We start from the raw sequence: 21226 nt of genomic DNA, 5'->3' as shown, positions 1-21226 counted from the left end.
TCTTTCCTCCTTTATTCTTACTTTCTCACATTATTTTAATTTTTTTGTCAACTCTTAAAGCACCAATAGATCTAATTAATAGCTGGGAAACCCACACAATCATACAAAAAATTAATTCCAAAATTTTACATACATCACTGAAGATGGGTGTTGGAGATTTAAAATTACGCAGCTTAGATCAATTTGATTTGATATATCCAAACATTTGCTGGATAATATATCCCCATTTCTTTTCTTCGGGTAATCTATTAATCAAAAAATTGGGATGATTTTGAAGATGGTCAGATGAAATAATTCATGTCTCATTTTTGAATCGGTGAATATTTTGGGTGTATCATTAGTGATTTTAGTGGTATTTTTTTGTCAGAAATAGGGGAATACATTTATGGTGGCAATAGAGAATTGTTGGGTGAATGGACGTGAAGATAGGAGAATTTTGTGAGGGGATCATTACCGCCTCTGTTTTTCTGGTGAATGTCCTTTCTTCAGATGATATTCCGATGGCTCTTTTTTGGCAGCGATGATGGAGCTCGGATGGTAATGGTGTCTCCAAAAACATCTCATTATTTTTCTAACTATTGATTTTTTTGTAGGGACATGGTAAGTTTCTGGACCGGATATATAGGTTGTTTTTAAATATTATGGGTTGCTATTGACTCGGATAAATAGATGGCCTCCACGTGGCATTTTAAAGTTGGTCCGAGTTGACCGTTAAATGGAGGGATAGATATATTTAAATGTGTAACGGCAGGAAAAAAACCTTCGAATAGTATAGCGGAAGGTACTAATAACTAATTATCGATAGTAGAGGGACACATCTAGCCTTTTTCCGTTAAAGTTGTAATGGGCCCAATGAGTTTATGGAGAATTCAAACAAATGCAAAGAAATCCAGACTACTAGAGAGGTCTCAAATGTGAAAAGTAAATGGGACCCACATGTAGAAAAATTCGGTAGAACAAAAGCACACGTTCAAATATAGTACAGTTTTTCTTTCCTGTTGTAGATACGTACACTCATAAAGCAAAATGGTACAACATTCTTAGAGCACTAAAACCATCAGATAACCCCAATTTCCCAACCTCATGAATATTGATAGTTTATATAAGTCCACCAAACTATAGAGTACCAGGTCCTCTATAAATTTCTACTGAGAACACTAATAAAACAGTAAGTAAATAAGACAGTAAGTTTTACGGGAAAAAATCCTTGCTCAAGGGGATAAAAAACCACGACCTACACTGCTAAGATTTCAACTTCACTATGAACATCTTTTAGATTACAACCTATGCAATCTAGGAATTAAACTGTTAATCCCTCACTAACTCGTAATATACCTATTACAAGCCATTTCGCAATACACCTATTACAAAGACTTCAACTCATGACTAACTCTAGCCACGATACAAACATAAAGGGGTTTATGGTTTTACAAAGAGGTTACTAAGCAACGCTTCCAGCTAAGCAATTTAGGAATTACAGTGAAAAACAATTACAATGTTACAACTCAACTAAGGACAACAAAATACTAGATTTAGGAACTGGTACGTAGTAACGTTAAACTTTGTTCTTGAGGCACTTGAGAATTGAATTCGCTGTCTCATAAGGCTTGAATGTTTGAAGTGAATTTTCAAGTGTTCAAGTAATGTTTTGTTGTAATACTCTTGTTGATACACCTTGAATGACACCACTTGAATGATGTAAACACTTGGTTGGTCAAAGGACAAGTGACTGCAGAACCGTGCTACACCGTATGCATTATTTCTGTGGCAGTCACTTTCCAGCTGTACACAATTGACTTGCGTACTGCTGTCAAGGAAACATAAAGGATCAGGTCCTTGTGTTGGTTCTCTATCTTCTAAGGTTGCAGCAGTTCTCATTAGCTGGAGTCTGTTGATTAGCAATGTATACCAAGTGTGTTAGGTTCCCTATCTGGTTCTTAACAGTAAGTTTGTTAGATCATCAAAACATAAGACTAAGACATTGAAAACTCATCAATTTCCCCCTTTATGATGATGACAAACTTAGATATTGATAACACATTTTTAAAACAAAAATAACCAGATGAAGCAACAGAAACTTCACAAGTTCCCCCTGACTTTATGCTTCTCCCTTAATCAGATCCCTGTTTCAATTATACTTCCCCCTTTTGACATCATTAAAAATACACAAGCAGGCAAACAACATAAAGAAGTCTAGCTTAGCTAACTCATGCCATATATGTGCACACAACATAATAGAAAAGAGAAACAGAGAACATAAGTAGTTAGATAGTAAAAGAGGATAATTTTTATATATAAAACATATGCCTTTGCTATACAACAAAGGCAAAGATTGGACTGCGGACATCGGGAGCAATACAGATACATCCCATCCACATCAAAACAAACAAACAAAAAATAACTGCCAAGTCATTAGAACAGGAACAGAAAATATAGAAACCGGTCACTAAAAGGGGTTGCTTAAGAGGCACTAGGAGTAGAGGGCTTGGAAGCTGCAGTAAAAGTTTGGAGAACAAGATCTATTCGGGCATTCGTTGACGTTTGCTCGGTGAGCAGTTTCTCTTTCAGGTTCTCCACTTGTGCCCTGAGATCAGCATTTTCTTTTGTCAAATGAGCTATCTCCTTATTTGATCCTGGGGCCCCTTGAGCCTGCTGACCTTCAAAGATAGCGTTCCTCGCCTTCAACCTTCGAATCTCCTCAGTTACACTGTTTTGAGCATTGATGAGCTGAGAGATTGTCGATGTACTGCCTAACTCCCCCATTCTTCTCGATGCACTCACATTCTTCTAAAGTTGTTTGAGAGAAGGTTTGCTTCTTGGTCCCTACTTTGCCATGTCCCAGTGGCACTTTGAAGAACTTAAACACGTGCGTAAGAAGAAACCCATACGGAAGACCATGATTGCCATCCTTGAAAGTTGCTACTTCTGCATATGTTCAATCATGATGGCAAGCAATCTCGTAGGTGTAAATCCATCCAGTTGCTCCATTAGATACAAGTCAGACCTAGAAGTCATGGACCTCCTCTCAACACGGGGTAAAAGAACCTTGTTCACCAGCTCGAAGAGCATCTGATAAATAGGGAGCAAGGCTTTCTTGTGAACCTGGTCCCCTTTCTGGTTTGCATTATCCTTCACGATAGCATTTCGGAAGTTTGACCGACACACATCTTTCACTGTAGACACACCAACCGTAGGGACTTTTAGAATGTCCCCAAGCAGACCCACATCAAACACGATATCCACCCTATTAACCAAGGTACAAATGTTGTCAGTATCAACAGGAAAAAGGTCGGCATAGAAGCTTTGAACTTCATCCTCATACACCTTGGGTGCATCCATTTGGAATAAATGCCCCCACCGTTGAAACTCAACCATTGCAATTACTTGTCTCATGCCAGCCATATCAGAAATTGCTGGGTCAAAAGTGCGACCCAACAAGACCTTTTGGTGCCTCAATCGTTCTGTAGCAGAACTTGTTTCACTTCTCACCTTTTTCGCAGAAACAGGTTCCTTAATAGGTTCCAACTTTCTCTTGCCAGACTTCACAACACTTGATTTTGCTTTTCCCTTAGACTTGACCAAAACATCCTCATCAGAAACTGATGGTTCACTCACAACATTTTTCAACTTTGAACTGGGGGTTGTAACATTTTCCACTGAAACAGATTGCTTCTTCTTCTAGGACCTTCTCACCAAGAAACTAGGTTCCTCTGTTGCTTCCTCATCCACTTCCACCACAGGAACACTCTTATCACAAACTATCTATCCATTTTTCACCAACCTCTTCTTTTTCTTCTTATTGCTCCTTTTGCTCTATTGGAGGGAAGACACATAAGCCTCGTTTGCTTTTAACCTAGTAATAGGTCGCTTGGTAGAGGGCTCAGCAGTGACTAATGGCCTTTGCTTGACAATAAATGCATCTAGAGCAATGTTGTCTTGATCTTTCTCATCACTAGACCTCATCTCAAGAACCAGAATTTCCAAGGGCTGAACAACAAAGTATGGAGAAGATGCAGGAGCAGAACTGACCTGGGAGGGAGATCCTTGACTTGTTTCCTCTGGAGAGGAATCGGGTCCTCCATAGGAGTCCCAGTAGTTTCTGCTGGTGCAGAGCTTCCAACAGCACTATGGCTCCTTCTTCCACTAACTTCTGTGTCTCATTCCTCTGAGACTTGGGTACACCAGAAACTACCTCATGCACTATTCCATCTGTAGAGACAACAAAAATGGTTGCGACAGTTTCCTCATCTAGAGACTCCATGGACACCACAGAATCTGAAGCAACAATGGTGGAAGGTTGATCAACCCTAGCCCCTGAAAGTTCTACAGCTTTTAGACCTTTACCCTATTATCCACTTTTGTCTTGGTCGGTGAGAATCTCAGAAGATAGAGATGAAGGATCATCGATTTTTAGGGCTTTTGAGTCATCATCATTTAGAGGGAGAGGGAGGTCTGAGATAGTTGCATTAGAACTGGAAAGTGAAGGAAAATCTGGGTTGGAGGTGGTTTCAGTGGTTAAGACTGGAATGGTGACAGAGGATTTATCAGGGACGGAGGACTCAAGGGTTTTCTCTGGGTTAGTGTCGAGTGAATAAAGGATTTGGAGTAATTGTCAGCCATTGAAGAGATAGAGTTGAGAATTTTTTGGGAGAAGGTCTTATGAGGGAATATGACCGGTGAAGAGAAGAGAGGGTTTTAATGAGAGAAGATAATTATGAGGGAGAGAGATAGGAATCGGTTCAGAAACGACGGTAGTGCTTGGGAAGTGGCAACGTTTTAGAGGGAGATGAAAGGATTTGAAATGAAAAGACGTGACAGCAGAGTCTAAAAAGGTAGATGACATGGCAGTTGATATTTGCACCTTTTTTAAGATGTGTATTAAAGAATGCACAGGACTACTAACCTTTTGGTACAAGAACCAGGTTCTTGACCTGTCTTTGAAAATTTCAATCCTCTTTTACCACTCATGCAATGCATCTATAGCTTCTATAATCATCATGCGTGTCTACCTGCAATGGTATTGAAGTGAGTTAGACTTGGCTAGAAAACACTTTAGCTAATATTACATGAAGGTGACTTTCATAGCCACTAATGGGAATCAGGTTCTCAATTAGGCTTCAATAGCCCCAGCTTCACTCTATCTCTTTCAAAATGCTCCCTACTCAATGCTTTGGTGAAGATATTTGCAATTTAGTCTTTTGTACTGCATAACTTCATACAGATAAGCCTTTTGTCCACATTATCCCTCAGAAAATGATGTCTCACATCAATGTGCTTGGTTCTTTTGTGTTGAACTGGATCTTTGGCCATGTTGAGTGCACTGGTGTTATCACATAGAAGAGGCACACAGTTAGTGTATACACCAAAATCTTCCAACTGTTGTTTGATCCATAGGAGCTGAGCACATCAAAAAGTTGCAGCTACATATTCTGCTTCAGTTGTTGAAAGAGCCACTGAGTTTTACTTCCTTGTTCCCCATGAGATGAGACATGATCCTAGAAAGTGAGCCATTCCAGAAGTATTTTTTTTGTCCGCAAGATAACATGCATAGTTAGCATCATCATACCCAATAAGATTAAAACTGTCACTTGAGGAGTAGTACATGACCAAGTCCTGTGTTCCTTTAAGATATCTCAGAATTCTTTTGGCAGCCTTCAGATGAGATTCTTTAGGATTTGACTAAAACCTTGCACATATCCTCACACTGAAGACAATATCAGGTCTGCTGGCAGTGAGGTAGGGAAGAGACCCAATAATTCCTCTATACATAGTTTGATTCACAAGAGATCCAGACTCATCCATGTCCGGTCGAGTAGCCGTTGCAATGGGAGTGTCTATCACTTTTGATATTTCCATACCAAACCTCTTCAAGAGCTCTTTGCAGTATTTTTGCTAACAAATGAATGTACCTTTTGTGGACTGCTTCACTTGAAGACCCAAGAAGAAATTCAGCTCCCCATGATGCTCATTTCAAACTCACTTCCCATGAGTTTTACAAATTCCTCACACGGTGAATCAGTTGTTGCCCCAAAAATAATATCATCAACATATACCTGAACAATGAGCAGGTTCCTCCCTGTTTCTTCAGGAACAAGGTGTTGTCAATTTCCCCTCTTGTAAAACCATTTTCTAAGAGGAACTTTGATAGTCTTTCATACCAAGTTCGAGGAGACTACTTCAACCCATACAATGCCTTGTCCAGTTTAAACACATATTCAGGGTGTTCATGACATTCAAACCCTGGAGGTTACTTTACATAGACTTTTGCCTTAAGTAGTCTATTCAGAAATGCACTTTTGACATCCATTTGGAATAGAGTGAATTCCATATGAGATGAAAAAGCGATTAGGATTCTGATAGCTTCCATGCGAGCAACCAGAGCAAACGTCTCATCATAATCAATTTCTTCCTCCTGATTGTAACCTTGAACCACTAGCCTAGCCTTATTCTTTGTAGTGTTTCCAAGTTTATTCCTGAATACCCACCTGGTTTCTATGATGATTCGATCTGAGGGTCTAGGAACTAGGTGCCATACATTGTTCCTTTCAAACTTATGCAACTCATCTTGCATGGCTGTAATCCAGTCTGCATCCTTTAAGGCTTCCTTGATGTTTTTGGGTTCTATTTGGGAAAGAAAAGCTGAGAAGGCAAGTGAATTTATGGCTTTTGATCTGGTTTGCACTCCAGAGTCTAGAGGGGTAATTATGTTGTCAAGAGGATGAGAGCTTTTGTGTTTCCAGTTGGGTATTTGAGGCTCACTTGGAGAGGACTAGAAAATTGATCTATGGCAACAACGGCAAAACCGTTACAATAGATACGAAAACCGTTACCATAGACCTATTGCAATGGTTTAGTGACCGTCACATCCGGCCGCGTGGCAATAGCTCTATCGCAACGGTTTTGTGCAACGGTTGCATAGTTGTTGCAATAGGTCCATATATGGTAATGATTTTGGAACCCTTGCAATAGGTCTATCTATTGTAATGGTTACTTAGTCAAATGGGATGGTTCGAAATCATCTCAATATTATTTTAGGGAATGGTATTTTCTGCTTTATCAACGGTTTAGATGATATATTGCGTCGGTTATTAGTATTTCACTTGATGGTTATTAGAGGCTATCGCAACAGTTATTAGGAGCTACTGCAACAGTTATTAGAAGCTATTGCAACAGTTATTAGCAGTCACCGCAACAGTTCATGAAGGCTTGCAAACAATTTGTTGAAGATATTGCAACAATTTATTTAGACTTTCCATAAAAATAAACTTTATACTATTGTCTAACAATTCAAAAGCATACATAAGCTCTCAAAGTAATAAAAATCCAAAATAAAAGATTCCTAAAATATCTTAATACACTAATATTTTTAGAATAACCCCATAATTCTAAGCAATATTTTTACCTCTTTCATCCACTCTTTGCTCATTCGATCCACTTATAAAAGATAAAAATAAATGATTTAGTAAATTTTTTAAAAGAATTTAACATCGAGTATACAATCTAAGTAGTACCTTGAAACTTCAAGTGCAATCCAGCTCAAAGAAGTCAATAAAGCTTCGCAAATTCGAAGTTGTCCCAGAGATGAAGTAAAGGATCTACATATGGCCAGTTAGAAGAGAGATCACTGATTGCAAATCCATCCCTAAATATGCCAGCTCTTATAACGAAAAATAACTTAAATCAAATTTTCCAACCTAGAGATGAACTAAAGCCCCTACATATGGCCAGTTAAAGAAAGATTATTGATTGCAATCAAAATGGTGTTGTAATGGTTAACAATGCAATTCAGATCAAGGAAGTCAATAAAACTTCGCAACTGCAAATTCAAAGCAGTCCCAGAGATGAACTAAGTGCTGGAATAAGACAACATTTAAAAAAAATATTAACCTGACAAAAAATAATAGTTTCATCAAAATAGACAAATATACTTTTAGAACCTGAAAACTTCAATGTTGGGCTCATTATAAGGATTATATGCAAGTTTTGGGCTGAAGCTTGGACATTCCTACAAAAGAAAAAAAAGTTTAAAACTAATTAGCCCCCTTCAAATTAAAAGCTGCATGTAAATTGAGTTGGCCATGTTATCACTGTAAAATTAAACATAAGCAATGATACAGTATCAAAAGGCTCATTATAGTTCTACCATGGGAACTCAACCTTCAGTTGGGACAATAATCAGTTTTGCAGGCACTTCAAGGACCATTATTTATTACTTTGGTACCATAGGAACAACAAGAATAGAAACGATATCGCTTCAATTTACAAGAGGATAAGTGATTACCATATATAAAGGACTTCTATATAATTATCTAAACCGCACAACTTTCATTCACACATTAAAAATGTATCTGGAAAAAGAAAAACAAGTCCAATGACACAGTTATTGGCACAATCAAACAAACAACTTATTGTCACTTGAAACATGTCTCGAAAAAAGCTCTTTAGTAAAGTAGATCCAATTTCATAAAACCTTTGCCTTAATTAATGTCACGAAGATTTACAGGCAAGTCAGTTGAAAGCTTAACAATGAAAGTATTTGATAGCTAATGTTTAAGAGGCATTGGGAGATTGATGCATTGGAAGCATTGTTGCAGGAACTGAACGTGATTGCTTTGGTGGATGGAGAAGATAATTGTTTTATTTGAATAGATCAAAAAATTTATTACTACCCAAAAAAAGATACTTCCTATTAATTTTTATGCATGAGATTATCCTATCTTTTCTGTCTCAATATTTTTTTTCTTTTTTCCTAGTAGTGGTATCTAGGCTTTGTGCGTGCCTCGACTATTTCGCTATCATCACATTTCTTTATATGATATGTTCCACATTTCTGTTTCAACATTTCTTTGTATGATATATTTATGATTTTCTATGCTACGATATGTGACATTCCTCTGTTGTATCATTTCTCAAAGTTTACCGTGTCAATATGTCCATGACTAATCATATTGTATTTGACTTCTTTTTTCTTGCTTTATAGGTTGATATAGGAATTCAAATTGTATGAACTTTAATATAAATGCAACCCGTAGATAAACATTATAAGTAGAAGTAAAACTACCTTCCTAAGTTCCTAGTGACAATGATTATACAGTGAATCTAAAAGAATTCCCAATTTTTATTATTGATATATTATATGCCATAGAGATATCTTAAAGTAAAAACTCCATTTTGACATGAGATCTACCATTTTGCAAGTATTTCACTTAATTTATGGAAATAACCTTGCATTTCAGATGGTTATTTCCATACATTCATGTAGTCCAATCAACACCAATATAACAACTCAAGAAAGAGAGTAAAAAAAAGTCATGATACCTCAAGAGCTTTTCCTCTCTTTATTATTTTCGGAAATAAATTGCCTCTCGGGGAATACTAGCCTTAACCACCACCTATGTCTGCATCTGAAGATCTATCTTCGTAGTATTCATTAGTCATTTCAATATCTTTTTCATCAATTTCTTCTTCTACCGTATCCTCTTCATTAACCATACTGGTAATATAAGATTTGGCATGCCATAAATACAATATATTTGTACAGATTAATGCATAGTAGTGAAAAAAGAAAGTAATTTATTGGTGCTATTTTTTGCGAACTATAAGTGGGTGGAATCTCCCATTTACTGAAATCTCGTTTTTGAGTTTTGGTCTCATGAATGATTAGATAGAATGATCAATACAATAAGCTTAAAATACAAATTATCATGCTGATATGCACTCTACCTTTATTCAATTGCAGCATTATTTGTATACGGCACTCAAAGGAATTCATTGAGAACTAATTTCAAACACTTGTTAGACTAAAAATTATAATACTGCTTCAACAAATATGGAGCAGATTTTCCCCCAAATTTTTTGAAACTTCAATTTAATATACTACGAACATTTCACTTCTAGGTAGTGCCAATAATTAAATCTACAGTTATACCCATTTACTTCAAAACTTCTCTTGAAATAGCACAAGGGTAATATGTAATAACAAAGCAGACATAGTACAATGAAATCCAAGAGCTCAAGAGTGAAAAATCAATCAAGCATACAATCTCACAAATACCATAAGCAGAATCAGATGACACACTTGGGAAATTCAAGTTCTTTTTTCTACCAACACAGTTAGGGGCACCTAATTGGATATTAACCAAATAATTTATTCACTCATTTAGAGATAAATCACAAAATAAAATCTTAATAAAACAAGATTTGTAACTTACGCAAGCACAGAGAACTTTGATGGTCTCACTTCATCTGGTAGCAGATACATGGATCTCAGAGGAAAGGGACTCTTGCACCATAAAGCACGCCCTTCAAGAAGGACAACCTGAAAGAACCAGACTTTGACTCTTCGTCGCTACCACAATATTACTTTCCCTAGACTCTGTGAGATTGAAGAGATGTGCTATAGCCTTGACAGAGTGCCTTGCATGAGTGACTCGTCGGAGGGGTCAGGGTTTCAAGGGGTCAAAGCTACGAGAAGGTATATGGATATTTTGATATGTTCTAAGGTTAACAGGACAAGTTTTAGGAATTAAATAAAAGGCTAGGTGCTAGTAAAATTGAGTTTAGTGAAATTAGAAGAGGGAAATTATGGGGGGAAAGTAAAACTGTTGCAAAAGCCAAAAATTTTGACTAACCGTTACCATACATAAAGCTATTGCAATGGTTATGACAACTGTTTGCGATAGATAAATCTATAGCAATGGTTATTGTACTATTATAACGGTTTATTTTTAGAGATGTTCCAATAGGTTCGACAGGCTTATGCAACGGGTGAAACCGTTCCAATAGATGGTCTATTGCAATGGTTATGTAACTGTTGCTACAAATGTCATTGCAATAGGCATATTTTCTGGTAGTCCGTTGGGTAGATCTAGCTGATTTTCTTGTGTTATTCTCTCAGCTACTTGTGAAGTATCTTGCACTGCATCAACCACTATTTTTTTGCTTCAGTGGTTGTAATTATGGTACCTGGTTCCCTTGAGGAAGAAGCTGCATTGTCTTCACTAGGCTCCTTCACTTGACTCATCATATCTGCCTTTCCATTTGTCATGTCTGTAAGCACGTGATTTTTGCCCTATATGAGAATTACTCCCAAAAAATTCAAAAATAAAATAATTTTTCTTGGTGTGCAATTTTTGTGATATTTTGTGTAACTATTTGTATGTTTGTCTATGCATGTTTATTTGTTAAATTAATAAAAAATACAAAAATAGGCATCTTTTGCATTTTTAGCATTTAATGTCCAAATGAACAATTTTATGCTTAATTATTACTTAATTGTGCGTTAATTGTTATTGGAAGTTAATTTGCGCTTTTATAACTTAATTTAGTTCTTAATAATAATTTAAGTACTTTTATAATTTAGTTTTAGAAAAATAAAAGAAGAAAAGAGAACAAAAATACAAAGAAAAATCGGATTGGGCCACTTCTTCAATTTCAAACCACAGGCCCAAATAATTGCCCAACTTTCCCCATGACCCGGTCCGTTTCAAACCGGGTCGATCCGGTCCGCTCCATTAACCCAACACCCCTTCTTCATTTTTGTCCAACACAAAACAAAACCGAAAAAATAAAAAATAAAAAGTGAATTATCACTATTAATAGTTTTATTTTTTGTTTTTTTATATATAAAAAAAAATCCGAAAATATTTTATTTTATTTATTATTTTTATTTTATATATATAGTAATTTCGGAAATGATTTTAAAAAAATAAAAAATAAAAAAATAAAAAAAGTAAAAGAATGTAGAAAATTTAAAAAAAGTAAAAAGTTTTAAAAAATTTAAAAGTAAAATAAGGTTGGAATTAAAAAATAAATATAAAGGTATCTGAAAATTTAAAAAATTTAAAGTAATTGAAAGTAGCATTTTTAAAAGAAAAAGAAAAGATAGTGGTTTGTTTTTTAAAGAAAAGTTAAATAAAGTGAGATTCTCTTTTAAAAAAATAAAAAGTGGGATTTTAAATAAGATAAAGTAATTAAAGTTGGAATTTTAAAAATAAAAGTAAATAAAGGTGGGATTTCTTTTTCTAAAAAAATAAAAGCAATTTGTAAGTGGGATTTCTTTTAATTAAAAAAATAATAAAATAATAAAAAAACAAATCTGAAAATTTCGAAAATTTTGCTATAAATAGAAGAGAAAATTTAGGAAGAAGGGGTGGAAAAAAAAGAGGAAAAACTAGATAGAGAGAAGAAAAAAAGAGGGGGCGGAGTGAGAAGTATACACCCGATATACATTCTGGATACACTGAATATACAAGGGCAGAATTCATTTTGGAGAGTTTTGAAGTTGAAAAAGAATAGTTACTGCTTCATTGCCTCGCTTAAGATCTGAAATAGTCAGAACCTTCCTGCCTTTTACTTCTTCTCTATACTTGGAGTCGTTTATAGTCTCCTGGGTTTTCTACTATTCCTACTGTTACTGGTCTATTCCTGTGTTGCTGGACTGTCGTTGTTGTGCTACATTGTTACTACTGTTGCTGCTTCTCAGCTTCATCTTCTCTTGTTTTCCAATACCAGGTACACGAATGTAATACTAGTTATTGCAAGCTAAAAATGTGGAAGCATGAATACATATGAAGAATCGAATTTTGAAGTTTTAATTTCGCTTTTTCTCTGTTCCTTTTATTGATTGTATTTAGGCTATTTTATGTATTATTGAATAATAATTGGAATAAGAGAAAATAACATAAGTTAGTCTTTAATGAATCGGCTTGGCAAAACGGGTTAATTCACTAGCTATGAAGGTTCTAAGATTATCAACAGTAGGTTAATTGTGAACAAGTACTTAAATTTAGCTAAGGCATGAATTTGAACTAAATTTCGTGAATTAGGTATTAAGGCATGATTTGAGTTCAAACAAAATTAGAAGAACGTTTAAGTCTAATAAACTTTCTATTAAGCTTTAGTAATTATGGTTAAATCCAGTTTCAAATGGTTGTGAATAATTAATTCCAATAGTTTTTTTATATATAACAATGCGAGCTTCAATCTAACTATATTTGATTCTTTTGAATATTAGTTGTCAAATTTTTATTTTATTTATAATTTCGAATTTTTTTTAGTAAAATTCTTGTTCATCAATATTTGTATTAATATAGCAATTAGTATGCCATGCTTTCTTAAATAAAAAAAAGCTCGTAATTAATTAGGATTTTCTTTATTTATTTTAGAGACTAATTTTAATAGAAAAGATGTAGTCGCTTTAGGATTTGTCCATTTAAAATAAATGAGATGAGCCTCGCCTAGTAAAATATATAGATTGCGGGGCCCTCACAAATGTATGTGTTAATTACTTAGAACTCGGGATCGGCCGCTTAGCGAACTTCACGGCCTTTTCTCAAAATAACCCTGCGCTAGTCGCTTTAGGCGCGTATTTAATAATGTTATCTCCTTAAACTCGGGTGCACATTTATGTGACCCAAATCCAAATCTCAACGAAATCGAAATGTGTCTCTAATCACGGGTACATTGATTGTGACGTGGTCTGAGATGTATTTCCATGACATTGCAAATTCTTTTTAATAATGAATGAGACGAGCCTCGACAAACAAAAAATGCACAAGCTGCGGGGCCCTCTAAATGTATATATTAAAATACTTAGAATTCGAGGACAGGCCGTTTAGCGAATTTTACGGCCTTCCCCAAAATAACAAGACGCTAGTTGCTTTAGGCGCGCCTTTAATAATTTATTTTCCTTAACTCGGGTGCACATTTATGTGACCCAAATCCAAATCTCAACCGAGTCGAGATATGCCAAACAACTACGGGTGCATTGATGTAACGTGGTTCGAGATATGTTTCCACGACGTTGCAATTCTCGTAAAATAATAACAATAAGTAAGAAAGCGGTAAAAAGATAAAATTTTGCACATAAGTTCATATTTGTATAAAATCAGATAATCAAGCCGAATATAACAGTTGAGCGACCGTGCTAGAACCACGGAACTCGGGAATGCCTAACACCTTCTCCCGGGTTAACAGAATTCCTTATCCGGATTTCTGGTGCGCAGACTGTAATATGGAGTCATTCTTTTCCTCGATTCGGGATTAAAATTGGTGACTTGGGACACCCTAAATCTCCCAAGTGGCGACTCTGAAATAAATAAACGAATCCCGTTTCGATTGTCCTTTAATTGGAAAAAACTCCCTTGTACCCTCGCGGGTATGTAAAAAGGAGGTGTGACAGCTCTGGCGACTCTGCTGGGGAATACTTTGACCCAGAACCACTGGTTCAGGGTTAGAAATTCGAGCTTAGATAAATTGTTATATTTGGCTTTATCTGATTTTTACATGTTTTGAGCCTAATGTGCTAAATGTTGCCTTTACCGCTTTGATATTATCTGAACTGTATATAAACTGTGCCGAAACCTACTCTTCTTACCTCCGGGGATGTGCTTACTGGTTAAGACTCCCTATTCTGTTAGTGTCATACCCTAAATAAAAGAGGCTCGGAAAGTTTCTAAGCCGGCTGGCCTTTTGGTTCCCGGACAGGAGCTCCTTCCTCAACTCGAGTGGTCCGCTCGGGTACACTGTCTAGAACACCGACCCAGGTTTTGAACATAGAATAACGTGACTTCATGCCGGATCCCTAGTAGGAACGCTTATTTGCATCACGTTGCATTTGACTTAGGGGACTCAACACAGGGGTTGGGTCCGTCTAGGACTAGCAACCTGATATGAAAAGGCCATCCTGATGCATCCTATTTGTTTTCCGTGCATTTATTTGTCTCATGCCCGCATGCTGACCGGTGTTTGAATATTATGAATATTGTGAAATTGAAAAAAAGGAAATAGCGGTTAGGGAATTGATTGTTTATTTTTGAAAAAACCCAATACTCAAATACTGTCAAAACTCTGCTGAAATTTTGGAAAGAAAAAAAAAAGTCTTATTAGTTTGTTTATTAAAAGCAAAGGAAAAATAGAAAAAAAATCGTTGTTCTGTTTTGTTTTTCAAAAAAAAAATATATAGAAATATATAGTTTGTCCTGTCATAAAAATAAAAATTAAAAAGAGTCTTACTTTTTTAAAATGGGTTTTTTATGAAAATTCAAAAAATAATAATAATAATAATAAAAAAAAGAGTCTTTCATTATTTGTCACAAATACATACATGTATATATATATATATATATATATATATATATATATATATATATATCCAAAAGTTTTTATTTCCAAAAAATATATATATGTCTTTATTTGTTGCAAAAATATTTGTCTTGCCAAAAAGTCTAGAAAGGTTTTTAGACCCCCAATTTTCAAAAACAAAAAAAAAATCCAAAAATATTTTCCATTATTAACTTCTTTAGAAAGTCTTTTAACTATTTTTTTTAAAAAAAATGTATAATAAGATAGAAAAAAATCCGAAAATATTTTTCTTCTTTCAAAATTGAAAAGAAAATTCAAAATTCAAAAAAAAATATTTTTTAGAAGCATTTCTTTTATTAAAGGTAAAATTCCGAAAAATATTTTCTTCTTCCTTTAGAATAAGAAAAAAAAACAAATGGAAATTTAAAAAAAATATATATCTTAGAAGTCTTTCTTTTAAAAAGAAAATCAATCAAAAATATTTCCTTTCTCCTTTTAAAGTAGTTCTTTCACAAATTCAAAAAAGGAAGTTAGTTCATCTACTTATTCTTGATTGCCCGAACTACGCGGGTTTGATTCTCACCGGATGTGAGATACGTAGGCAACCCCCGCCGGGTCCAACCTCCCATTTTTTTGAAAATTAATAAAGTAGCAAAAACGCCAAAAGTGTATTTTTCTTTCATAGGGTCGGGTGACGCCATTTATATCAAAAACAGCCAAATGTTCCCAAAAGGAACCCGTAAGGCTGCCTTTGTACAAACGGCCACCTCTTATTTTTTCACACAACCTTAAAAATCTTCGTCCCTGAAGTGCTGAGAGGTCGTGTTCAGAAATCCTCTTGAGGAAAGTGAGCATATGTTTTTTTTTGTTTTGATCAAAATAAGTTTTGTTTGTTAAAATCTTATTAATAAATGTGCAGAATGAGCACGACTCCAAATGAACCCTTTGCAATCATGAATAAAATTTCCCTCCAATTGCGGCTTTGGTGGAATGATTTAGGCAAAGAAGGGCATGACGAAATCAAGAAATATCTGAAAGGTCTCACGAGTTTGTTGGATATCAGGCCACGGGGAGATATCATAAGGGCACTAGTCCCTCACTGGGATCCTGCGCACAATGTCTTCCACTTCTCGGACTTTGAACTTACCCCAACTTTAGAAGAAATAGCAGGGTATATCGGCAGTGCTGAGGCTCCATTGAGGCATAAATACCTGGTTGCTCCAAGAGCTGTGGCAGTACACCGGTTTCTGGACTCATTAAAGATAGTCAGAACAATTCGTAACCCTGACTTGGCAAAAGGTTTTTGCACTGTGAGTTTCATATACCAAAGATATGGTCACATAGGAGGATTCGACAAACCAGAAAACCAGTTGTGCAGCAAAAGTAACCGTCGAAAGTGGGATGAACATAGACGGGTTGCTTTTATGATAACTTTCTTAGGGCTCTTAGTGTTCCCAAGAAAAGACGGGAATATCGACATAAAGATAGCGGGGGTCGTCAGTACTTTGCTCACACAGAAAGATAGCACGCTGGCGCCCATGATTGTATCCGATATATTCCGGGCTCTCACGTCCTGCAAGGCCGGAGGAAACTTTTTCGAAGGTTGCAACTTGTTGTTGCAAATGTGGATGACTGAACACCTATGTCACCGAGCTCAGTTTCTGAGCCATGGATCCGCTGACAGGACCTGCATAGAGGAGTTCTATACCAGAGTTAATGAGGCCTACCTACCTAAAGGAGTTTCGGCATGGACCTCATATTTCCGTGCCCTCAACGCCAGTCAAATACAGTGGACGCTGGGTTGGTTACCGATCGACGAAGTTATATACATGCCAGCAGCCAGGCCCCATTTTCTCTTAATGGGACTTAAGAGCATTCAACCTTATGCGCCGCATCGGGTTTTAAGGCAACTTGGGAGATGTCAAATAGTGCCAAAAGACGAGGATTTAAGCACCCAGGTGATTGAGATCAGTCCCGATGGCCAGTTTCCTGAAGCAAGGGTTCGCCAAATGTGGGGCCAATGCCAAATACTTAGAGGCAAATACTTGTGTATTGAATCGGACAAAAGGGGAAGTTTCGCCCGGATATCAGGCTTGGTACAAAGGGGAAACGTCATCCGCAAGGCCGGCTAAAAGACCGCACCTGCAAGAGTTTTCCAGATCCTCACAAGAGCAGTGGGACTGGTTGGCCAAAGAGCGGGAATATCTTGCTGAGACAGGCAAACTGAAGCAACAAGTTCAGGATATGAAGTTTGAAAGCCAATTACAGTCCGCTACCCACAAGGGAGAAAAGAACAGATTAATCAGAGAAGGCGAGATCCTCAAAGCTCAGATCCGGAAGATGAAAAGGGAGGCCGACAACCAACTGAGAAGCCGGGCGGATAAAAGATTGATAGCAGGGTTAAAAAATCAGGTTACGGAAAGCCAGGAAGACTTGGAAAGAGCCAAGGCTAGCACAGCAAGATTACGAACCAAGTGGGCAAAAAGTACCATGGCCCGGAGGCAGCACCTGCAACAAGTCATAAGGGATTATGAAATGAGCATCGGGATATTAAGGAAAACGAACTCCACTCTGCATGATCGGATCAGCAAACAAGCACGAGATGCCCAGGCTGACAGAAGACGTTGTTACGATGCAATGGCCTGCATGGAAAGACAAATGGAGATGTTCCAGGATCAGCTTGCCGACAATGCGCAAGCACTAGGATTAAAAAACCGACAAATAAGGCAATTGTTCGTTGAAAGGGACAACATTCGAGGAAGGATCGACGAGATTGGGCACTACATCTACATGAGATGCCTAGCATGTGAGCAAATGCCTCGGAAAACCCTCCTTGTTTCCATCATGGGCTGCGTCCATCGGATCATGAATGAATTGAAAAGCTTGCAGAGAGACCTCACACCTAGAGCCGCGAAAAGGCCGAATGATGCCTCGTGGGCCCCTAAGTTGGGAAATTAATCTTCGGTCGAGTCCTGTTCAGGCTTTGTGCTTTCCCATGTGTTGTTTTCTTTTCTTTTAGCCAAATCAAGTTAAAAACTGTGGAGTCTGTACTGTTGCTATTCTTTATTGGAAGTAATTTGTAATAGCAAATTTTGATGATGAACTTAATGATTCCAAAAAGAATTTTGTGTGTCTTTACCTTATGGCAGAACTACGCCTGGTCTGATTCGCGCGGGGACGTGATACGTAGGCAATCCCCATAAGATTCGACCGCTTTTAAGAAAGAAAAAAAGGAGAAATAAAATAAAATACAGGGTTTCCCAAAGTACTTTAAAAAGGGACAAATGAGTAAGCCGGGATGACGCATGTTGTTTGAAGCAAAGCATGTAGAAACGGTTAACTGCCTAGGAACATTGCATCCTCTATGTGTTGTGATCAAATCTGTTAAAATCTAACGCTAACAAAGTTTGTTGTTGTCTGTTTCCAGACAAGTTAGTTGTTAAAGAATTCTGGCAACACACTCTTACCAAACCAGATCCAAAGGACCAGTAGCAACAAGCATGACTACTTCAGAGAATAGTAACGAGGAAGAAAGGCCGATGAGCCAGTTGTTAAAAGAAGCAATGGAAAAGATTGAAAGGATGGGACTAGAGATGAATGCAATGCAGCTAGCTCTAGCCAAAGCACAAAAGAGCCCTGAGCCACTGGGGCACATGCCGGAATACCCTCACTCCGGCCCTTCAACAAGCCTCCCGAATCCCCGTTATCATCAGGAAAGAAGCCCACATGATTCCCAAGCTCCACCACCCCATCAACCTCTCCCAACACCAAATGTTCCCACTTTTATGGGACCCACATCAGCCACCCTGCAAAGATCAACCAGCGAGCCATTGTTTCAGGCTCCCGATACGCAATACTATCCCCCTGAGCCTACATTCCATGCCCCCGAACCACAGGCCTACAACCCGCACTTGGAGGTACCGGCAGAGATTGAAAAGCCGGTTAAAGCCCCTGAACAGGATGAGGTATTGAGGAAGTTCAAAAGCCTGGAGCAGTCCTTCAGGAACCTACACGGATTGGGCAACCAAGTCAGCGTGGCTTACAAAGATCTATGCCCTTTCCCGGACGTCCAACTCCCGGCTGGGTTCAAGATGCCTAAGTTTGATTTATATGAAGGGCACGGTGATCCCATGGCGCATTTGCGGGGATTCTGTAGCAAAATGAGAGGGGCAGGCGGCAAAGATGAGCTGCTGATAGCTTATTTCGGCCAAAGTCTGAGCGGATCTGCGCTAGAATGGTATACCAGGCAGGATTCCAGCAGATGGTACACTTGGGATGACCTGGCGCAGGCTTTCGCAGGTCATTTCCAATACAATCTCGAGATAGTCCCTGACCGTCTCACATTATTGAGGACCGGGAAGAAGCCCGGGGAAAGTGTTCCGCTGGAGAGAGCAAGCAGCTAGAGTGGATCCTCCCATGAGAGAGGGAGAAATGGTGGACTACTTCTTGCAAACACTGGATCCAACCTACTTTGGTCACTTGGTGACAACAGTCGGAAAATCCTTCAACGAGGTAGTGAAGATAGGGGTCATGATAGAAGAGGGTCTGAGGTCTGACAAAATCCTGAATTACTCGGCACTCAAGGCTACGACCCAGGCTATTCAGAGCGGCACGGGAGGTGCGTTGGGAAGAAGAAAGAAAGAAGAAATTGCCACGATTGAGGCAAGCAGTTGGGCCAGGTCTGGAAAACCCCACTACAATCAACCTAGGCCCCACGGGCCAAACTACCCATACAGCCTACCACAGCACTACTATCCACACCGAGAACCACATTTCTCCATACACCAAGCCCAGACATACACTCAGCCTCCGGTTCGCCCGCAATGGCGCGCGCCGGCTCCCCAGAACACATATGCACCACCCCAAAACACCTATCCTCCACCAAGGGCATATAGAAACCCTCCAGGGGCAGGCTTTCGGGGAAATCCAGATGCTAGGAATGACAGGCTGCGGAAGCACAGAACTTTCACAGAGTTGGGAGAAACCTACACCGTTTTGTTCCACAAATTGAGGCAGTTGGGTTTGGTTAGTCCTGTCCAGACTCGAGAACCAAATCCCCCACCCCAGAATTTGGACCGATCAATAAGTTGTGAGTACTGCTCAGGGATGCTGGGGCATGATACCGAAAAGTGTTGGAAATTGAGGCATGCCATACAGGATCTTATTGATACCAATAAGATCGAGGTCCAGACACCGGAAGCTCCTAACATCAACCAGAACCCATTGCCAGCGCACCACGAGACTCACATGATTGAGTTGGTGTATGAGGGAGGAGAATTGAGAAAACCCTCACAAACAGTGATGATGATCCAGGCCGCTCCGAAAGAAGGACCGACCAGTGGAGGAACAGGGGTACAGTCCCAGGGAGAAGGCGTCAAGCCGGTAGTGATATTGGGGAAGAGACCGTCCGCCATAACAAGCAAACCCGAGCCAAACAAGTTGGTAATATCAGGGACTCCGCCCACACCTGCAGTTGTGTTAAAAGGGGTATACAGGGAACTGGTCACAATAAAGCCCGCAGTTCAGTTGCCGATGGTTGATAGTAAGGCTGTGCCTTGGAAATACGAGAGGGCAGTGGTGATGTACAAAGGAAAACAAGTGGAGGAAGTTAGTTGTGAAGCGCAAGGACTGACTCGATCAGGTCGGTGTTTTGCTCCGGTGGAGCTAAGAAGAACCAACCCCGCTACAACCAAGAAACCTGTGTCCGAAGAAGAGGCTGAGGAGTTCTTGAGGAAGATGAAAGTGCAAGACTACTCCGTGGTCGAGCAGCTGAGGAAAACACCAGCACAGATCTCGCTGCTATCATTACTGATCCATTCTGAGGAACATCGTCGGGCCCTGATGAAAATACTGAACGAAGCTCATGTACCCAACGAGATTTCTGTAAACCACCTGGAAACTATTGCCAACAAGATTTTCGAAGTGAACAGGGTAACGTTCTCAGATGATGATCTGCCAGTGGAAGGTACAGAGCATAATAAAGCTCTCTATCTGACTGTCAAATGTGAAAACACGGTAGTTACTCGGGTATTAGTGGATAACGGGTCAAGTGCCAATATTTGTCCATTATCCACCCTGAACCAGTTAAAGATCGACCACGGAAGAATCCACAAGAATAGCATTTGTGTCCGAGGATTTGACG

General features: G+C 38.4%; 1 long non-coding RNA gene across 3 annotated transcripts; it reads right to left on the bottom strand.

Annotated features, from left to right (window-relative positions):
* Nucleotides 1-1220: 1220 nt before the first annotated feature.
* LOC104243368 (uncharacterized) lies at nt 1221-10633 on the bottom strand. Of its 3 annotated transcripts, none has more exons than XR_011402423.1 (4): nt 10212-10633; nt 7938-8005; nt 7512-7816; nt 1221-1888 (listed from the first exon to the last, which is right to left on the bottom strand). It is a non-coding gene; the product is annotated as an uncharacterized lncRNA (long non-coding RNA). The 3 variants fall into 3 exon arrangements; XR_011402422.1 differs by having other exon boundaries at nt 7512-7595; nt 7929-8005; nt 10212-10627; XR_011402421.1 differs by having other exon boundaries at nt 7512-7595; nt 10212-10625.
* Nucleotides 10634-21226: the final 10593 nt, after the last annotated feature.

The sequence above is a fragment of the Nicotiana sylvestris genome, chromosome 9, assembly GCF_000393655.2.
Source record: "Nicotiana sylvestris chromosome 9, ASM39365v2, whole genome shotgun sequence".
NCBI lineage: Eukaryota > Viridiplantae > Streptophyta > Magnoliopsida > Solanales > Solanaceae > Nicotiana > Nicotiana sylvestris.
The sequence above is the reverse complement of the archived record's forward strand: the minus strand, read 5'-3'. Positions and strand labels throughout refer to the sequence as shown.